This window comes from Megalobrama amblycephala, linkage group LG7 (assembly GCF_018812025.1).
Source record: "Megalobrama amblycephala isolate DHTTF-2021 linkage group LG7, ASM1881202v1, whole genome shotgun sequence".
NCBI classification, from domain to species: domain Eukaryota; kingdom Metazoa; phylum Chordata; class Actinopteri; order Cypriniformes; family Xenocyprididae; genus Megalobrama; species Megalobrama amblycephala.
The window spans coordinates 26,770,297-26,793,241 of NC_063050.1; the positions used below are offsets into that span (position 1 = coordinate 26,770,297).

At 36.0% G+C, this 22,945-nt stretch overlaps 1 protein-coding gene across 3 annotated transcripts in view; it reads right to left on the reverse strand.

Moving 5' to 3' along the window:
* maml3 (mastermind-like transcriptional coactivator 3) overlaps positions 1 to 22,945 on the reverse strand; it is a 136,797-nt gene that overhangs the window by 68,012 nt on the left and 45,840 nt on the right. The window contains exon 1 of one of the 3 annotated variants that reach the window (XM_048196773.1): positions 3,550 to 3,746. The exons of the other annotated variants lie outside the window; for them this stretch is intronic. The gene's annotated coding sequence lies outside the window, so the exon portion shown is untranslated. Of the gene's footprint in view, positions 1 to 3,549; positions 3,747 to 22,945 lie in introns of those variants that run through there. 3 annotated transcript variants of the gene reach the window in all.

The following is a 22,945-nucleotide window of genomic DNA, read 5'->3' on the forward strand; positions in this document are numbered from 1 at the left end:
GGTGGCGCAATGCACCTTTCAGATGGTCTCTCATCCAGCATAATCCACATAACAGAGGAAGAAAGCCAAGCACTATTTAAAAGTTTGTAAACAGCCAAAGAATGACTAAAACTCTGTTAAAGGATTAGTTTACTAACAAATGAAAATTACACCAAGCTTTACTCACCCTCAAGCCATCCTAGTAGGGGTGTAACGATACGCTCAGGTCACGATACGATACGTATCTCGATACGGAGTTCACGATACGATACGTATCACGATATTTTGAACAAAATGAAACTGAAATTCAAACAAGATTTATTAAAAAAACATGAACAAATTTCAATAATTTTCCTTGTTGTACATACAAGATCACATTTCAATAAAATAAATAAATATAAAATTTTAATAAAAACCTTCTGTATTCAAATTAACAGTTGAATAGGGCTGTCTGTCACTGAAAAAAAATGTTAAATTTAACATGAACTTAGAATTATGAATAGGGGCCGTTCACATATCGCGTCTAAAAACGCGTGGAAGGCGCGGCCGCACCGCTTCTCCTTCTTTCCAAAGCGCTTGCGCTCCCGTGGCGTCGGTCGTTGCTATGCAACCATGAACTGAGCTCTCTAAGAGGATCAGGATGTTTCTGCAAAGGATAAATGATTTCTAGCCCTTGCATTAGTTTTACTACGAGATATATTGATGGAGATAAGATATAAAAACCACCATGTACAGCTATGATCAGCTGTTCGGCTGAGCTTTTGATGTTTTGTTACGGAAAGGCCATAGCTGATCGGTTGATTCTTGTCACACGACCTGCGGTGCGCTTGCGGCATTCTGAGAAGTTGAGAATTGCACGCGCGTCGCGACCGCGTTGATCCCTTTATGAGCGCGCCTGCCGCGCGGCTACATTTGAAAATAATAACTGACTTGCACGCGGAAAAGACGCAATATGTGAACGGCCCCACAGAACTTCTTAAAGCAAAGCATCGCAAGCGTCTTTTGCTTTTCTGTGAGCACAGCCGTTGCTGTGCACTGCGGTGAAAGAAAGCCACGACGTTTCTCACGCGACCATGCAAGAGACTGACATGAGAAACGTTTAAACCTGCTTGCAAGATTCAATGTGTGCCCGAAACACTTACTGAACTAGAGAGCTGATTGAGACACACCATTTACGATAAATCGTTACACCCCTAATACTTATAGTAATTTAAAAATGTGGTAGCATTGGATCTGGACAGGAAGGATAACTCTGGGAGTTGGAAGGGGTGTGTCGCGATTCTGCCTTCTCACATCGCGATACAGGTTCGTGGACCTGCGTATCGCGATTTCGGTTTCATATCGCATATCGTTACAGCCCTACATCCTAGGTGTGCATGACTATCTTCTTTCTGATAAACAGTAAGAGAAATATTAAAAAATATCGAGACGCATCTGAGCTTTATAATGGCAGTAAGCGTTACCAAACGAGTATGAGCTGTAGAAAGTGCCTTCATCCACATCCATTCATAAATGTGTACTCCATACTGCTCCGGGGTGTTAATAAAGACCTTCTGAAGCGAATCGATGCATTTGTGTAAAAAAAAAAAAAATCCATATTTAACAAGTTATGAAGTAAAATATCTAGCTTCCGCCAGACCACCTTCCGTATTCAAGTTACAAACTGGCGTCGCGTCAGTTACACTTTTTCCGTAAGTTGAATAGGGAAGGTGTAGGATGTAGCTTTTTGAACTGCTAAAGTTTTACACTTTCTTCATAAGTAAAAGGCAGTCTGGCGGAAGCTAGATATGATATTTCATAACTTGTTAAATATGGATTTTTTTTTTTTCACAAACGCATCACTTCGCTTCAGAAGGCCTTTATTAACCCCCCTGGAGCCGTGTGGAATATGTTTATGATGGATGGATGTGGATGGAAGCACTTTCTTCAGCTCATACTCGTTTGGTAATGTTTACTGCCATTATAAAGTTTGGATGCGTCAGGAGATTTATTAATATTTCTCCGATTGTGTTTATTAGAAATAAGAAAGCCATATACACCTAGGATGGCTTGAGGGTGAATAAAGCTTGAGGCAATTTTCATTTGAAAGTGAACCTATCCTTTAAGGTTTGCAAACCAACCTTTTAAAAAGGAAAGCTTCACTTCCATATTCAATTCCTCAATGTCCGTAAGAAAAAGTAAAAATATTGGGCGATCAAAAGAGCTTTTATTAGACAGTTAGCACTATTCTAAGTTAGCAGACTAACATGTTAGTTTTTAGCTTCAGTAATATATTGTAATATGTGATTAATTAAAGTCTTGTTAGTGGTAGATATTAGGCCACAAAGAAACTAATGGATGCACTGCTGATAATTGAAACCAAACAGAGACCATAGAGGGGTCAATAAATGTGTTGAAGACATTCATTTAAAAGGTTGAAAGTGGTATTATCAATTTTATCTCAGATCAGGTCTACATCTGCCACATGACATTTTACGATCCGATGGGTACAGAAACATAATCCACTGACTGCAGATTTCAAAACACTTTTATCGACTGGATAATCAAGGATAATCTTACACAACATGACAAGTCAACATTCTTCAAGACAAAAAACATTACGCATTGATATTGCTTAAGTGATCGCTGCAGAACTGTGTGGAATTATAGCGTAAGCTTTTTACTGACAGCCAACAAGGGATCAAGAAAATGAAAAGGTAACATGGGTGGATTTTCCTTAGATTAGGCAAAACACCCTCAGGCGCCATGTGTGAATGATAGAAATGATTGAAAGAAGCTATTCATAATGAACTCATCCATGCTACTAGGTCAGTGCTACTGATTGAACTATATGATTTACAGCAACAAAACACCATTTCAGACTCCTGACAACCTTTAACTCAGGGAATACATGTTTGTGTACATGTAAGCAGGTCTGAGTTGCCTCTACAGCTCTATGCTAATAGTGGGTTAATGTCTAATGGGTAATTAGCATCAATGCTACAGGTTTAACTTGATGTCCTTCTGAGTCCAAATTTTGGTGAGGTATTGACATGTAGTCAAATCACTCGAGGGTTCAAGCAAAAGAGTACACTGAGGACACATAGCAACCATCACAAATCCAAAACTCACGTCTCCATTTGAATGTACATACTTCCCTATTATATTGTAAGTGAAAACGGTATGTGAAAATAGTATGTTCACATTCAAAGGATCCAACAGCAGGTCGATAAGTACCCGGATGACCTACTACTTTCGGCGAGATTCAGTGCGTGTCTGATAACCACTTTACTATTCCATGATTCCACAGGAGAGGATAAGTGAATGACAGTGAAGTGACAACTGATGCCAGAAGTCACATGACAATGAACAAATTGTAGTACATCCGGATTACATTCATACTATACAGAACATGCTTTTTAACAGTTGCAAAGTTCTTATTCAAAAGAAGTAGTCAGAGATAATGCGATTTTGCCCACAGCCCTAGTGATGAGAGGAGTGCGACAGACACCCCACAACCTTTCTTAATTTCTCTGTCGCCCCCTCATGCCATTTACCTTCATCTAATGACAGCAGGAAATGAAAACTTACTTTACAGTTATCTTGTTGACCACTTTATAAGTCTAGTTTCTCTCCCTCCTTTGTTCTTTCCAATTACCCATCTGTTTATGCAAAGTATTTGTCTGTTTATATCTTTCCATCTCTACTTTCGCCATCCCTCCCTCTCTCCAAATGCTCTTTTCTGTCTGTCTGTCTCTCTTTCTCTATTTTTAGTGTTCCACTGCTTCCTGTTCTTGGAGCCGAACCACAGCAAGGGGGAGGGGGAGAGAGCAAGAGAGAGAGAGAGAGAGAGAGAGAGAGAGAGAGAGAGAGAGAGAAAATGTGGATGGGCGGAGGAAGAAAGGAAGTGAGGAGAGGAGGGGCTTGTGCCTGCTGTCCTCAGTTTCTGTAAATCAATCCGGCCATTTGCCTGTCCTTTTCCTCTCTCCACCACCTCCCTTTCTCACTCCATCTCTCTCTTCACAGAGATCAGGCTCAAAGCTGTAGCAAAGTCATAAAACAGGGGGAGGAGGGTGAGAGAGAGAGAGAGAGAGAGAGAGAGAGAGACAGAGAAGGAAAAAAGCTATAGAAAAGGAAGGAAGGGAAAGAAAGGACAGAGTAAGCCAATATTGTTGAAGTAGAAATGAAAAAAAAAAGAGCTCTAATATACATGCCTTGACATATCAGGTCTATCTGGACAGCATTAGCTTTCTAAATTATGTCTCCGTTACAATTATTAATAGAGCACTTATGTCATGTACCGATTCAAACAGGATTGGGACTCTGTAGGTTTTAACTATGGTCTATCGTCTGGATTTGGCTATCAACAAAGGTCATGTGCTCTGACTATGTGCATCACAACATTTATTAAAATACACAAGACTTATTTATGTATTTAAATATGACAAAGTGAAGGAATACATTATAGATGAGGATCATACCCGATGCTACTACTACCGTGGCTAAACAGGTCAGCAGGTAAACAGAGGTTCCTCTGTAGCTTAACTGGTAGAGGTCAGCGCTAGCAACATCAAGGTCACGGGTTAAATTTCCAGGAAACACACAAACTGACAAGATGTATAGCAGTTGGTTCAATAAATGTGTTACAAAGGTGCACTAAGACATCTAACTAGCAATTTAGTTGTTTTCAACTGAAGTAAACAAGTGTTGTGAATAACAAATATTATACAGCAATTACAGACCTATCCAGAGAGGATTTCATTTTACAAAGGAGCTTTGAGTTAGCAAAAACAGTACAGGTACAATATTTTCCAGAAAATAAGTCACTCCGGGTCAAAGTTTTAGTGTTGAGAGAAAAAGAAAAAAAAATACATAAGTCGTATTGGTGTATAAAGTTGCATTTTATTATAACATTCAGAAATAAATGCAAAATACCGATAAATAAAATGAAACGCTGACAAACGTTATAAACACTTTAAACATGAATTTTAGTTCCTCTCACAACAAATCTTAAATTTAACGGTATTCAAAACAGATCAGGTACAAGTATGTTTTTATAAGTATAAAACAAACAAATTATAGCGGGCTTCATTATAAAACAAACAAAAATTATAGTGGGTTTCATTATAAACACAATATATTATAAATGCCAAGCCTAAACGAATTTATTTAAAGTGAAACAAACTATCCATGTGTTGTAAATGCACTACAAATAAATTTGGGCTCACGTACTTCTGCCATTCTGCAATATGTGCGCTTTGCGGATGTTCTGCATGTTTGCCACTAATAGCTTTATACAAGTTGCCTAAGAGACCGCAGTTTCAGGTGGTAAAAAAAAACTACAGTAACACATTATTTTAGGGTCTTTTAAAGGGTTAGTTCACCCAAAAATGAAAATTTTGTCATTTATTACTCACCCTCATGCCGTTCCACACCCGTAAGACCTTCATTCATCTTCGGAACACAAATTAATAAAGTGATGGCTGATTTCAAAACACTGCTTCAGGAAGCATCGGAGCATAAATGAATCAGTGTATCGAATCTGCTGTTCGGAGCGCCAAAGTCACGTGATTTCAGCCGTTGGTAGTTTGACACGCAATCCGAATCATGATTCGATACACTGATTCATTTGTGCTCCGATGCTTCCTGAAGCAGTGTTTTGAAATCGGCCATCACTAAATAAGTCGTTATTTTGTTTTTTTTTGGCGCACCAAAAATATTCTCGTTGCTTTATAATATTAATATTGAACCACTGTACTCACATGAACCGATTTAAATATGTTTTAGTACCTTTATGGATCTTGAGAGAGGAAGTGTCATTGCTCCCTATGGAGGCCTCACAGAGCCATCGGATTTCAACTAAAATATCTTAATTTGTGTTCTGAAGATGAACGAAGGTCTTACGGGTGTGGAACGGCATGAGGGTGAGTAATTAATGACAGAATTTTCATTTTTGGGTGAACTAACCCTTTAAAGGATTAGTCCACTTTTAAATACACTTTTCCTGATAATGGAACATCCATGTCATCCAAGATGTTCATGTCTTTCTTTCGTCAGTCGAAAAGAAATGAAGGTTTTTGAGGAAAACATTCCAGGATTTTTCTCCTTACAGTGGATTTCAATGGCTACCAACAGATTGAAGGTCAAAATTACAGCTTCAAGGGCTTTTAACGATACCAGATGAGTAATAAGGGTCTTATCTAGCGAATCGATCGGTCATTTTCGAAATAAATACAACTGTTTATGCTTTATAAACAAAATATCACATCAAACGTACTTTCCGCTTCCGCATTCTTCATAACGCTTACGCTGAATGTCCTACGCCTTCCCTATTCAAGTTACGGAAAAAAAACGAAACTGGCGCCACGTTCGTTCTGTAAGTAGAATAGGGAAGGCGTAGAACATTCAGCGTAAGCGTTATGAAGAATGCGGAAGCGGAAAGTACGTTCAATGCGATATTTTGTTTATAAAGCATAAACGGTTGTATTTTTTTCCAAAATGACCGATCGATTCGCTAGATAAGACCCTCATTACTCATCTGGTATCGTTTAAAGCCCTTGAAGCTGCACTGAAACTGTAATTTTGACCTTCAATCTGTTGGTAGCCATTGAAATCCACTCTAAGGAGAAAAATCCTGGAATGTTTTCCTCAAAAACCTTCATTTCTTTTCGACTGACGAAAGAAAGACATGAACATCTTGGATGACATGGGGGTGAGTAAATTTATCAGGAAAAGTGTATTTAAAAGTGGACTAATCCTTTAATTAGCTGCTTATTAGCATGCATATCACTAGAATATTGGCTATTTATTAGTACTTATTAAGCACACACAGGGCTTGAAATTAACTTTTTTGCTCACCAGCCACTATGAAAAGCATTTTTCCAAAGTTACTAGCCACTACGGCTGGGACAACAAAACGATTCATCTCGATTCGATTGATTGATTCTGAGATTTTCCAAATGCATCACAATTCTCTCTCGAATCGATTCTGAGCTTAGTTTTTCAACAGCAGATAGCGCTGTAGGCTAGTTTTTAATTGCATGCTCAACCGCTCACGAAGAAGAGTGTGCTCATGCGTTCGGATGAGTCTGAGAATGTCAAGTACACCTCAAAATGCTTTTATGATTCGAGATTAATGTAAAGAGCCCACTGCAAACACCCTTGTAACTCATCTCAACATTTTCGAACTTTATGAATGATGATTTTATAGAAGGTTCAGGTGTGTGTAAGAAATTGGAAGGAAGCAGAGTACAGCTGTTTCTAAAGCATGCAGTGCCATCTGCTGTTAAAAACTCAGAATTGATTCAGAAGAGAATCGCGATACATTCAGAAAATCAATCCAGAATCCTTTCTCTATTCGCAATGCATCAATTTACTGTTCCAGCCCTACTAGCCACTGAATTTTCACTGGACACAATTTTGGCATTGATACCATGAGGAAAAACTGCAATATAAGTATTTTTAATATCTCATAATTTGGCAGCAGGTATATTAGACTGCTGTCACTTTAAGACCTGATGCACGGACACATTATACTGTTACACATGCGTTTTCTCTCTCAACTGTTTACATTCACTTAAAACATAACTGACTGTATTTACAGGAATACTCACCAAGACTGGCATTTTTACATTATTTTGTGTATTTGACTGTGTAAGCGCAATAATTAGCAAAAAATAACTACAATTTAATTTCTTTACTAATTTAGTACTGAGAAGTGGCTTTATGTGCACGTACTTTGGATGTGAGCACAAAATCTGGGGAAATGAGTAAAATTATGGCCAAGACACTCAATCCCACGCCGAAATTCAAGCCCTGTAACATTAATAATATTCATCTGGAGCAACTGAAACAAGTGAGTGAGTGGAGGCGGGTTTGTGTGTCGCTGTCAGAGAGATAAGAGAGCGAGAAAGCACAGCTGGTATTGTGCGTCTGTTCTGCAAAAAAAAAAAAATCAAAAAAAAAAAAAATCAATCTCCTTTGAATATATTTAGGCACTTTTTTTTTAAATTAGGGTCACATTATAGAAAATAGATTTTGAAACATCAGTTAATTAAATATTAAATGAGTGTTTGATATGGAAATATTGAAATATGGAAATGGATTGTTGCATTTTACAACAATTCAAAACACTGTATAACAGTCAAGTTCAAAATTGGCTTTAATATATATCAACTGCAGATGGGGCTTATTTGAGGGTGGTATCTGGGTTTGCACCCTCAGGGTGGGATGGGGTGGCTTTGACTTGGTGCCATTTCGGCCAGGGGCAAAGGGGGAAAGAGAGAGACAGAAAGAGCAAGAGAAAGGAGGGTGTCCCTCCTTAGCTCGCCAGCCAGATGGTCTGGTCACCACGACTGCGTTGTCCCCGCCAGGAGGTGCTTTGATACTGGAGTGTGTGTGTGTGTGTATATATGTGTGCATGTGCACAATGCCCTTCTGCGTTATACATGTAGTCCCTTTATGTTTCCATAAATGTCTCTGTTTATACAGAGAAAAATAATTTGTTACATGCATATGTGCATGTGTGTAGAAGACTCAACAATAAGGATGGTCTGCTGGCCTGGTGCCATTGTGAATGTGTTTCAGGCCAGTTGACAGACTGTCACCTACCCTATGGAGCCAATGCTGCATTACAGAGAGCATCTCAGAAGTCATGATTTTTCAGGAAAGGTTAAAAAAAAAAAAAAAATGAAGGCTTAATCAAAAGCTCAATAATATGGATGGCCTGCTGGCCCAGGGGCCATTGTAAAGAGATTTCTGGGGTCAGATAACAAATCGTTACTAGTGCATGTGTATGAATGCATAGCTGCACATCCTTATATTTTTAACACTACATAAACTAATAGTATAGCTGCATTATTTGCAGCCTTCAAAAAAAAAAAAAAAAAAAAAAAAAAAAAAAAAAATATATATATATATATATATATATATATATTTATATATATAGTTCACTTTCAAATTAAAATTTCCTGATAATTTACTCACCCCCCCAAGTCATCCAAGATGTTCATGTCTTTCTTTCTTCAGTCAAAAAGAAATTAAGGTTTTTGATGGTAACATTCCAGGATTTTTCTCCATATAGTGGACTTCAATGGAGCCCAAACAGTTAAAGGTCAAAATTTCAGTTTCAGTGCAGCTTCAAAGCATTTTACACGATCCCAGGAAGGATCCGAGGAATAAGGGTCTTATCTAGAGAAATCATCACTCATCACTCAAAAAAAAAAAAAAAAAAAAAAAAAAAATTTAATTAATTAATTAATTAATTAATCAATTAATTACAATTTTATACATTGTAACCATAAATGCTCATCTTGAACTAGCTCTCTTCTTCTCTGTTAGAATTCCGACAGTCTAGACACTGCCAAGTGTATTACTGCCCTCCACAGGTCAAAGTTTGAACTAAATTGTCATACAATATGCTAGTGCAAGTATATCACAATTATTTCAAACTTTAACCTGTGGAGGGCAGTAATACACTTAGCAGTGTCTACATTGCTGGAATTCAAATAGAGAAGAAGAAGAAGTAGAGAGCTAGTTCAAGATGAGCATTTATGGTTAAAATGTGTATATTATATATACATTTATATTACACACACACATACATACATATACACACACATACATATATATATACACACACATACACATATATATATATACATATATACACTTTTTTTTTTTTTTTTAAGAAAATGAGTGATGGTTTCTCTAGATAAAACCCTTATTTCTTGTATGGGATCGTGTAGAACGCTTTGAAGCTGCAATGAAACTGTAATTTTGACCTTCAACCGTTTGGAGGCCATTGAAGTCCACTATATGGAGAAAAATCCTTTCATCAAAAACCTTAATTTCTTTTTGACTGAAGAAAGAAAGACATGAACATCTTGGATGACATGGGGGTGAGTAAATTAATAAAAATAAATTATTATTAAGAAATTTTAATTTGAAAGTGAACTAATCCTTTAAGAAAGCAGGTGCATATCATTATATTGGATCCATGCATTCAGTCTTAAAGTGACAGCAGCCTAATATTCCTGCTGCTGTCTGTGTCATTACTGTTAAACAACAAGCTGTAACAAAGACTTATTATCTAATTTATACAGTGAAGACTCTGCAGTGTTACATCTGTACCTAAATACTGTTAGATGTAAAGCGCTATTTAAATTGTATCTTTGTTCTATTGTATTTATGCCTCTAATTTGTTTATTATTTTCTGTGCAGATTAATTCCATACAAAATCACCCCAATCATTCTAGAATGATTAATTCTTCCCAAATAGAGCTATTCAAGTCATTTGGTCAAATTTGGTGAAAATATGAAATATTGCAATGTCAGTTTGTGCCAATATCGTGCAGCTCTAATCAAAGTAAAACAAAGTTAAACTATTTGAATAAACACATGGAGTTGCAATAAAGCGGTATAATTTCCAGCAATTATTGCAAATTAAAAACCTCTTTGTAAATTTAACATTTAATGAAAAATACAATTATTATTCCTGGAACACATGTTGACAGGGCAAAAAAAATAACCTCTTTGTTAAGCCCTGGTGTGTGTGTGTGCCTATTATATGACCATCCTTACACACATCCATGTACAATAAAGAGCCGAGAAAGAGCGAAAGCAGCGAACAGCGACAATACAGAATGCAGGAAGGAGCATGTTTTTCCAGATGCTTTCAAAGACAAACAGAAGAAGAGAGAGTGACCTCATCACAATCTCATAAATACAAAACGTCATCAAATGGACAACATGGTCATCTTTTCATATTTAATAAAGAGTAAGACACCTGCTGCTGTTCAGTATTAAGTCTGAAGTGTGTGTATTTGTGTCTGAATAAGTGGATGAGAGTGTGCACCTGTGCATGATTCAGTCTGAGCGTGCGCATGTGTGTGTGTATGTGTGTGTGAGTGTGTACGGCAGTCTGTCTTCCCTAACTGGCTCACAGTCAGCGGATGGCTGAGTACAGCTGAGCCAATCGAGCATCTGAGAGACAGAGAGAAAGTAAGAGAGAACGAGAGAAAAACAGAGAAATTCTTAAAAAGATGCAGATACTTTGGTGCCATCAAGCATCACTGACATATTTTTCACTCTAGCTACTTTTTTCTTTTAAATGTTCCACTTTTCAATTTTTTTTCCCCTCCTTCCACAAAGCAGTTTTTTTTCTTCGGGCTGGTGGGGGTTTGGTTGGAGGAGAGACAGAGAGGCTACCATGGAAACAAAGCACATCACCGATATGAGCATCCCTGATGGCGCACTGGCGAGGCAATAACTGTGTCCCACTGGCCTCACTTTGAGAGAGAGAGATGTTTGTGTGTGTGTTATGGTATGAGGAGCAACAGAGGATGTGCTGTGTTATTCAGTATTCTATGAACAAAGGTTTTCGAGAGAACCGGCTGTAAGAGTGAGCACACAGACACACGGAGGAAGCTGCGCTCTTGTAATTGGCCCCAGTGTAGGTTCTAGGGCGGAGGGCAATTTAAATATTATTGAGCGACTAAGTATACTCTAATAACGAGCTGGAGGAAGAGAAAAGATGGAAAAGAATAGGGCTGCTAACTAATAGATAAAAATCAATAAAATCAATTATGAAAATAATCTAGAACAAATTTCATTGCTCATCTGATGTCAGTAGTTGGACTGACATGTTTGTGCACACTCTTAAGAGTGGTTAGATCTTAAGAATATAGCAAAAACATGCTGTATTTAGGTTTTTTGTCCTATAATGCTTTCTACTTCAAAGCGCACTGTTAAAAAATGTTACATTTTATACCATTTTATCCAAATAAGAAATAAAACACTAAAAACTAAAATCAATTGTTTCAAATGCTGAAGTGAAGTACATTTACACAGATATTAATTTTGCTGAGATTTCCCAATAATATTAAAGGTCCCGTTTTTCGTGGTTTTTTGAAGCTTTGATTGTGTTTATAGTGTGCAATATAACATGTGTTCATGTTTCGCGTGTAAAAAAAACACAGTATTTTTCACATAATTTACTTATCTGTATACCGCTGTTTCCACTGTCATAAAAACGGGCTGATGACTTCCTTGTTCTATGAAGTCCCTCCTTCAGAAATACGTAACGAGTTCTGATTGTGCCAGCGGTTCCTGTGTTGTGATTCGACAGCTCTGAGAGAACCTTGCCCGGAAAGGTCACGCCTCTTACCATAACGTGGAGATGCACGCGCTCAGTGTTATTGTAAACATGTCTTTACCCTATCAATTTGAGCCGGAATCAGACCCGGTGATTGGACTGCGGGATGAAAATAACAGCGTTTCGACGACATGGCGACAAACACACTCTACAAACGCAACTCTTGTGTATTCCTGTGGGCGGAGGTTAGTCAAAAAACTGTTTTAGTGACGTCATTAAAGAAGGAAGTAGAGGGATGTAGTCCAAACTGGCCGTTCGATGTAGGCGACTTCTGTTAAATAAAATATCTCGCTTGGCATTGAACTTTGAGCTTTAAAATTTTACAGATTTTATTTATACTCTAACAACAACATTACACACTAACTAAAGTTTGAAACATGGGATCACGAAGAACGGGACCTTTAAAAAAAATAACTTTGCTATCATCTAACTGGCTAAATGAGCATACACAATTAAGTATCAACAAATAAATTAAAAAAAATATAATATTGGCATTTTATTTGGTATGGTACAGACCATCATTTAGCTCAAACAATATTCAGTATCATCAAATTAAAATAAAAACAATTAACCATAACTGATATTTGACATATAACGGTTCAAATTACTTACGGTTCGGTTTTAATCAAGGTTTTAGAGTCACGGTTTTAAGGTCACGGTTTCGGTATATGCTAAGATCAGGGAGGAAAAAAAAGGACTACTGTACTAAGAAAATGAGAACAAAATCAAAACAGCACAAATAATTAAAATAGAGCAAAGATACAAATAAAATAAACAGTGCATTTCAGGTTTTTCAGGGATCTAACAGTAGTTTTCAGGTATAGAAATTGAATAAAGAAAACAAATGTAAAACAACTTTGCCTATAATTTTCACTGTAGAAATTAAATAAAGATGAATCATTATTAACGTTAAAAAAGCTATTCAGTCAAGAGCAGTAAGTGATTTCCATGTCTTTTGTTGTTTGATTAACATTAAAAACACAGGAGGAATATTAGGCTGCTGTCACTTTAATACATAATGCACAGATCCAGTACTGATACTGTACACGTGTTGTCTTTCTCCACTGTTTACGTTCACTTAAGACAAAACCTACTATGTTTGCTAGGATACTTACCAAGACAGGCATGCTGACATAATTGTTGAGTGAATTTGTCTGTTGAAGTGCAAGATTTGAAAGAAAACTCAATATTTGCGAGCCGTATGAGACGCTTTGGATGAGTGCAACACACAAATCTTCTCAAAGTGCGCCCGAGTTCTCTTTAGCGTTTTGCAATTGTGTTTTACGCGTTATTTTCAACAAACCATATTATACATGCGTATGCGTCATCAGATTTCTGATGAACCGCGGTGCAAGTGTTCGCCGAACCGTCAGTGAAGAACAATACAGTTCAATTTTTTATCGAGAACTGTTACATCCCTATTGATATCCTGTATGCAATGCAAATGTTATAATATAATAACAAATGTACTGTAATTTTGTTGAACTCTTATAATGTTAAAGTTACTTAAACTTTTCTGCATGTTTTCTAATTGTTCCTTTGTAACCTTTACAATATTAATAATTTTTGTACATAACTTATAGCACATATTAAAAAGAGTCTACTCAAGAGAGCACTTGGTAAGATATGGAATATCTCAAATAAATATTTAACAAACAATCATAATAGTTTTGTTTTTGATGCAGCCCTGGAAAAGAACAAATCACATCTCCTTAACTTGCGTGCTCCTGCGCAAGGACCTAGAAAGCTGCAGCAGACATACCAAGAGACATGGTGCATCTGTGTGTGTCAAGGAGGTGCAACAATCCATTTTTCATTTCCTGCCAAGCTACATTTGGACTTTGTTGAGGGGTCTCTCTTTCCCAGAGAATGTATGTGCATGTGTTAATGCATATGTGGATAGTACGGTAACCATTTTCCTGTTCAGTGGTGCGGATAAACATGCACGGCACTGCCGCTCACAAACTAATAACCATGCGTGCAGATCATAGATTCAAAGCGGGACCTACACTCTTTCCTGCCTTTGTTCTCCAGTCAAATGTTATTACATGTTATAAAGCCTCTATTACACTATTATAAAATAGTAATAGCATTCATTGCAAAGCTTTTATTATTTAAAAAACACAATACGACTCAGGGGTATTGCTGATGATTAAACTGTAAAGGTACAATCAATGTTATGTTTTAGGTCCTGTCAGTTTAAACATTCAAGAGATTTTAAATGATTTGAGTGCATGGGGATGCGAAAGAGAACTTAATTCTGTACTCGTCTGCTGTTTTCTGTGCGCACACAGCACGCAAACACTGAATTCCATTCACTTGCGTGTCTATCTGTGCTTGAATACATGCAGAATTATGTCAAAGTGCCCATCTCGATGAGTATCGAAAATCGAAAACTGGTGCATATCATTATATTGGGTCCATGCATTCGGTCTTAAAGTGACAGCAGCCTAATATTCCTGCTGCTGTCTGTGTCATTACTGTTAATCAAACAACAAGCTGTAACAAAGATTAATTATCTAATTTATACAGTGAAGACTCTGCAGTGTTACATCTGTACCTAAATACTGTTAGATGTAAAGCGCTATTTCATTTGTATCTTTGTTCTATTGTATATATGCCTGTAATTTGTTTATTATTTTCTGTTCAGATTCATTTCCTACAAAATCACCCCAATCATGATTAATTCTTCCTAAATAGAGCTATTCAAGTCATCTGGTGAAATTTGGTGAAAACACAAAATATTGCAATGTCAGTTTTAGCCAATATCATGTAGCTCTAATCAAAGCAAAATAAAGTTAAACTATTTGAATAAACACATGGAGTTCCAATAAAGCAGTATATCATCGCTGTCAGGCGGATACCATGTCCAAAACTGCTACTTTTCAGGAATTTTTTTTTTTTTAAATAAATAAACACTGTTGTCAAAGTTGATACTTAAACAACCACTTCTTTATTTGACATTGCATTGCAAACAAGCAAAGGCTGTTCAAAATGTGTGCAGGGTGGAGTTATGATGTTTTACAGACAGTTTGATGATCCAATGGAGTTATGAGGTTTAGTCACAAGCTCTTTTTATTATTTTTCATTGGTTAAATATTTGCAAAACCCACAGACCGTCATAAAGGGTGCCCAATAGTAATGATTTATGGAGGAAAAAAAAAAAAAAGAAACATGGAGATACAAGGTACATATATATATATTAGATATAGATATATATTAGATATTTAGATAGATATATATATATATATATATATATATATATATATATATATATATATATATATATATATATATATATAAAAAATACACACATTCTGAAACGCTCATAAATCTCAACACAAAACCCTTAACCAAAAGGAAGGCTTGTACACATCTAACAATTATACTATAATACTGTCTCTGACGTCAACCCAAAAGCTAAACATATTTAGCTCAAACATAACCACAGTGACAAGGCAATATACAGCTCTTAGTTTAGTTATACACGTGTCAAGACTGCATGTGTATTATAAAATAAATCCTGAGAGAGATGGTTTTATTATTATACTTGAGGCCTGTGCTTTGATCAGGCTTCCTGCTATAGACTGATAAATGCTTCACGAAAGGACAAAGTCTGTCACTAACATTTCCATAAATAAAAAATTAATAGCAGGTAGGTGAGACGTTAATATTTGGCTTAAAACTTCATAATCTAACCTCTGATAGCCAGCAAGTTTTGGATCTATACACTGAAGGGTAAACTGTGCAATTTCTGTGTGACTACTAGTGTCATCAAAAAGAATATGATGACTTCAAACAGGTTTCAGAAACACTGCCACTGAGCAGCCCCTCCTAAAACTCACGCCATTGGTTGAGCCAGTCTTTCTCAGTACAATGTTTTGGAATCAGCTTCTGCTTAGTTATTGTTGTTATTGATGTCTCTACATATTATCCATGTAGAGCAACAGTGTGCTAAAAAGAAACTATTATAAAATAAATAATAAAAAAACACACCCACTCCCAAACCAACTTTTAGACCCAGAACCAGCATTCTAGATTGAGCTGTTGATATCAGAAGGAACATTAAAAAGCCATTAGAGTTAAATGGATCAAAAAGTGGTAGTACTGTATGTCAAGCAAGTACTAACTAACAGGAATGCATTTAATAATTACTTTACCTGAAAGCAGCATTGAAAACAAATCAACTGCATTTTAGTGAAGGTTTGCAAGAAGCCCAAGTATAATCAGAGTATGTTTTGATGAAAACTTATACATTTGCCGTGACTTGCTTTAGTATGGGGGAAAAAAAGAAAAAAAAAAAGATCATTGCTTATAAGTTCACAGCACTTTGTCATGTCACTCTTGGTGTGAATCAGTCAGAAGAAGCAGCAAAACGGTGAGTTCAGGGAAATAAAGCACGAGTCTATGTGCTAGGAGCTTTGGTTTCTTCACGACATCATGACTTGTGGACCTAACACATGGGATTAAAAAGATGTTTGATTCCACTGCTCTACTTTATATTATCTTGCATGCACCAAAGAAAATAAAAGCTACAGTGAAATAAACATCCTGAGGAAAGTTTAAAAGGTCTTTGAGGGAAAGAATCAATGTGCAAAAATAACCTCCTGATTAACATGAACTTTTTATACCGCAAGCGAGACAGAAAGTGATCAAATGAAATGAGCAAGTGAAAAAGGAGGAAAGAAGGGCTACATACTGATGACTCATCTGTGTGTTTTTGTATGTGTGTGTATATGTGTGTGTATGTGTGTGTTTGTACGGGGGAGATAAAAGGATGGAGCTGTATCCCAGACAGCCTCTCTGTTTGTTGGACCAATTAGGGAGTGCTAAGAGAACCTAATCTAATCACATAGGTGGTCCCAGCTGCTGTTTACACACACACACACACACACACACACACACACGGAGAGAAAAGAGCACACACGACCTCCATGAATGGACCCTGAGTGATCAAAACACCTGTATTTGATAAATCAGTTCATGAATCATGTCAACTCATTCGTGTATGTATCGTTTCTTGCTCAAGCAACTCTTCGGAGCCACATGATTCTTAAACTTTTGTAACTCATTACAAGTTTTCTTAGCATGATAGCAAATTAACATTCACCTGAATGAAAGTGGCACAAACACAAGACAAGCACAATTTTAATAATGAAAGCAGGCTATATACACCATATAGAATAATCTGCACTTTATTGGCAATGGCATCAATGGTTGAAGAAACTTTAACAATCATGGAATCTTTCCAGTGCACAAAAGGCTCAAATAAATTCTTCAGATTATTGAAATGTTCTTCACACTGAGAAAAATAGGTTCTTTTAAGAACTCTTCACTTGAAGGTTCTTTGCGGATCCTAAAATGTATCTTCTTTGACATTACTGTGAAAACCTCCTTTTGGAGCTAGGAGTGTATATGGCATCTACTCTCTTAAAAATAAAGATTTTTTGACATCAAAATATTTAACATCTACTGGAACCTTTCTATTACACAAAAGGTTATTTAGATTTTTAAAATGTTGTTCAGGGTAAGGTTGGAAATCAAAAATCGATTCCAATTCTGGAATCGGACCCTTAAAGGTGCCATTGAATGTTTTTTTTTAAAAGATGTAATATAAGTCTAAGGTGTCCTCTGAATGTGTCTGTGAAGTTGCAGCTCAAAATACCCCATAGATTTTTTTTAATAAATTTTTTTAACTGCCTATTTTGAGGCATAATTAGAAATGCGCCGATTCAGGCTGCGGCCCCTTTAAATCGCGTGCTCTCCGCCCCCTCCCGAGCTCTCGACTCTATCACTGCATAAACAAAGTTCACACAGCTAATATAACCCTCAAAATGGATCTTTACAAAGTGTTCGTCATGCAGCATGTCTAATCGCGTAAGTATGGTATTTATTTGGATGTTTACATTTGATTCTGAATGAGTTTGATAGTGCTCCGTGGCTAACGGCTAATGCTACACTGTTGGTGAGATTTATAAAGAATGAAGTTGTGTTTATGCATTATACAGACTTCAAGTGTTTAAAAATGAAAATAGCGACGGCTCTTGTCTCCGTGAATACAGTAAGAAACAATGGTAACTTTAACCACATTTAACAGTACATTAGCAACATGCTAACGAAACATTTAGAAAGACAATTTACAAATATCACTAAAAATATCATGTTATCATGGATCATGTCAGTTATTATTGCTCCATCTGCCATTTTTCGCTATTGTTCTTGCTTGCTTACCTAGTCTGATGATTCAGCTGTGCACAGATCCAGACGTTAATACTGGCTGCCCTTGTCTAATGCTTCGATCATGGGCTGGCATATGCAAATATTGGGGGCGTACATATTAATGATCCAGACTGTTACATAACAGTCGGTGTTATGTTGAGATACGCCTGTTCTTCAGAGGTCTTTTAAACAAATGAGATTTATATAAGAAGGAGGAAACAATGGAGTTTGAGACTCACTGTATGTCTTTCCATGTACTGAACTCTTGTTATTCAACTATGCCGAGGTAAATTCAATTTTCAATTCGATGGCACCTTTAAGGGATAATCGGATACTTGTTAAAATTTAGAATTTTTCAAAAAAAAAAATAAAATTGATTCCTCGTATTGATTCCTTTGTGTGCATTTTAATATGACTTTAAACCATTCAAGTGCAAGAAGACCCGCATGCTGTTTTCTGTGCTGCGCACACATCCAAAATGTGAGCACAGAAAGCGACCTTTCATACTGAATAGTGCACAATACTGAACTGAGTTCTCTTCTGCGTCTTTTTGCATTTGAAATATGCCAAAATATCCTCGTAAACATACTCGGTTAAGTCTTAAGTGAACGTAAACAGTTGACGAAAAAAATGCATATAGTATATTGAATCTGTCACAGAAGCCTAATATTCCTGCTGCAGTCACTATAATAACGTTAATAAAACAACAAAAGACAGAAAATTCACTCGCTGTTCTTGACTGAATAACTTTTGTAACTATTTGTAATGTATATATTTTATAGAGTGCAGTGTTATTTTACATTTGATTACAGTTTCTGTACCTGAATACCTGAAAATAAAAAAAAAATAAAAAAAATCAATACTTTATTTAAATCGTATCTTTGTTCAGTTGTATTTATTTGTGCGATTGCTAATTTGTTTATTTGTTCTTTTTGAATTACTGAGTGTTGACTTTAATAATGCTTGAAATTTATATTAGTTAGGCTAGTTGTATTTACTGTGGTATTTTTAACCACAGCTTTAGCCTGTTGATTTTTGTTCATGGTATTCAGCAACAATGAAATGTTTTGCAATAAGACTTACATTAAATGTGAATGATATCCAAGTTTGTTTGTTTTTTGTTTGTTTTGTTCTTTTACTTTTTTGGAAGTGAAATTTAGAATCGCTAAGAATCGGAATCAATAAGCAGAATCGGAATCGTTAACATTTAAATGATACACAACCCTAAACAAGGGAGAAAAATGGTCGTTTTAAAAAACTGTTCACTGAAAGTTTTTGGGGGGGGAACCAAATTTTTTCTTCTATGGCCTGTTCCTGGAGATCCACCTACCTGCAGAGTTCAGTTCCAACCCTGATCCAACACACCTGTCTGTAATTTTCAAGTGTTCCTGAAGATCTTAATTTGCTCAGTTGTTTTATCAGGGTTGGAGCTGAACTTTGCAGGAAGGTAGAAACAGGATTGGGCACTGCTGTGAAAACCCCTTTTAGAGTCTTTATTTTTAAAAGTGTATATAACTACATTAAATACTTGAGAAAGTCAAAATTACATTTATTCATTTAGCAGATGTTTTTATCCAAAATAAACAAAGAACACAAGCGAATTAGACCAAAAGTGTGACTGAGATTTCTCCCAGGTAGGATGAATTACCAGCCAAAATACAAACCAGATGACAACTAAAGGAGTTTGCCCACTTGGTCAAACTCTCCTTAAATTACACTGACTAGCACCTGTTCTTATCTTATAGGCCAAATTATGTCCTTTTACGATGTCTTGATTTTGTTTTAGGGGTCTACTAAAATAGTTTTCATGCTTAGATTTTCAAAAAACATTTTTCCACATAATTCATATTTTTGCCGCACCTCACTTCCCAGTCTGTCAGTAACACTCTGTTTAGTTCCTGTGTCTATGAACCCCTTCTTTCAAAAAGAGCAACGTGCTTTGATTGGTAGGGCTGGACCAGTGTATTCTGGAAATGTCACACCCCTTACCATAACCGAGTTTCAACATATTAATAACACAACTCAAACCGGACCTCACCAGTCATGTGTATGCTTTCTGTGAAAATTATTAAAATGAAGAATATTGTGACATACATTCCTGGACGAAAACTCAAGACTACAATCGAGGTATTTCAGGGAGATCAGTAACAGTGCTTACTGATATAGAGAATAACTGCCTTTTCAGTGGACTTTTTTTTAGACATTTTTCATAGCAACATTTCACACTAAAGAAAGTTGAAAATGTAATAAAAAAACATAATAGGATTAAGCTTTAAGCAATTCTGAGGAAGGAAAAAACAATGAATTGGCCTGTGTAAATATGAGTTGTCCTATTAGTGTAACTTTGCCTGCCCAGACTCACTGTAAAAATGACTATTAATAATAATAATGAGGACAATACTATGAAAAAAGAAAAACAGAAAAAAGATTGTTTATATTTTCTAAAGAAAATGTAAGCATTGCTTATCCATGCAAGGGTGTTGTGCATGGTTGCCCACGAACTGTCAATATTGACTGATATTCTGGTCCCTAGATATAGCTCAGGTCCCTCCTTCAATGCAAGTCTATGGTCAACCAGGCACAAGTCTTCTCAGACTACAGAAAAGTAATAGCACCCCTCTCTTCAAACCACATGATTTGATGTATCATTCATGTTCAAACCTAAACGTGTGAGACGAGTTACAGGCTGAAACCCCTAAAATATTGATGCTTACTAAGCACAATTAATAAAAAAAAATAAAATAAAAAAAAAGTAGTTGTTTCAATAATCTTCATGGGTCATGAACATTTTAACCATTTAAGCGGGCGACTTAACCTGCAATAGTTTACCTGCAAGTAAAAGCTCCTCTATTTCACACCTTTTCTCTGAGGGAAAAACACAGATGCTCTTTTATTAAATGACAATGACACAAACATTTAACCACAAACACACGTGCAAGGAAACTGTGTAAGGGAAACGCAATAGCTAACAGCACTACTATTCATCAACTGTGCCACAAATAGAACAAAGTAATTAGACTGCAGCTGAATATGTTGAATTAGAGAGACTTTAAGAGAGAGAGAAGAGAGAGAGTGTGTTGTCGCAGATAGAAGGGAGCAATGAGGCCTAAACACCACTAAAAGCCAGGCGGCAATACATTTAATGCCGCTCAAAGGAGAAGAGAGAAAAAAAATATGTTGGGAGAGCTCTTCTTAAGTCAGCATGATAGTATTGATTCGCACTCCTGAGTGTGTGTTTGTGTGTGTTTGTGTAAGCTTCAAATACACCCCAGTCTGTAATCTGCACAAATCACAGTTATCACTACACTGGTGACTGTGTTGAAAGGTCAAAGACGTGATTTTACAACCACACAAGCACAACCTGAAGTCTTTCAGAGTATAATCCAAATTACTGGTAGTGAAAGGCAGATACAATGGACATTATTTGTCTATTAAGGGATTATTTGAAACAGAAGTGGTCATTCCACCCAATGGATAAATGGACATTTTCAGAAACAATATTTCAAAATATTGTTGCACAGAATCGTAAATATTTCAAGCTATAACATTTCTTTGTTTCTTTAATAATCTGAAATGTGCTGCAAATTATATTCCAAAGTGATTCATATGATGCAATTAACGTCAAGCACGCAAAACATAGCACACAAGTAAAGCATACAAATTAGTATTTGTGCCAAATGAGAAAGGTACATGAATCCAAGTTTATTTGTATAGCGCATTTCCCACATGCTGGTAGTTTCAGTTTCACTTTAAATAAATTTGTTTAGGCTTGGTGTTTATAACATATGTTATTTATAATGAAGGCCAGTATAATTTATGTTTGTTTTTATACTCATTCTATTCTGAATACTGTTCAATTTAAAGGATTTGCTGTAGAGTGAGGGAAACTAAAACACATGTCTATTAGTGTTTACAATCTTTTTACACATTTCCTTTTATTGAGTAGTATTTTAATGTAATAAAATGTGACATACACTGATGAGACTTATCTCTGTTTTTTTTTAAATAACATTTCACAATAAGGTCTTATTTTTAATATTTACTGCATTAACAAACATGAACTAACAATGAGCAATATATTTTGTCATTTATTAACCTTTGTTAATGTTAATTACTAAAAATGTTTATATTCATATTAGTTCACAGTGCTTTGACTATTTAACTAACAGATACAACTTTTGATATTTTTGTATTAGTAAATGTTGAGATTAAAGACACAGTATGTAAGATTTTTGAATTAAAATATCCAAAAACCACTAGAATAATGTTATATATTTTGTTGACTTGTGTACTTAGATTATCCCAAATGTTTCCAAGAATGTTTAAATCCAGAGAAATAAGAAATTTTTACCAGGACATGGACCATGTCTGTGCGTCGCCTATCAATGACATTATACCTGCGTTATCCTTGGTTTCTGGTTTTATTTTGTAAAAACCATGGAAACACCAAAGATGCTTTAATATATTATGTGTTTCATTAGACAGGTGAGCAACTGTTTGGATGGGTACATTCATCGACAGAAAACTAATCATGTTATATAGCTCAACACAGTAAGTCTTATTGTTTAAATCTTGTTTTCTTGATTTAATCGCGAGTACCATGTTTTACCATGA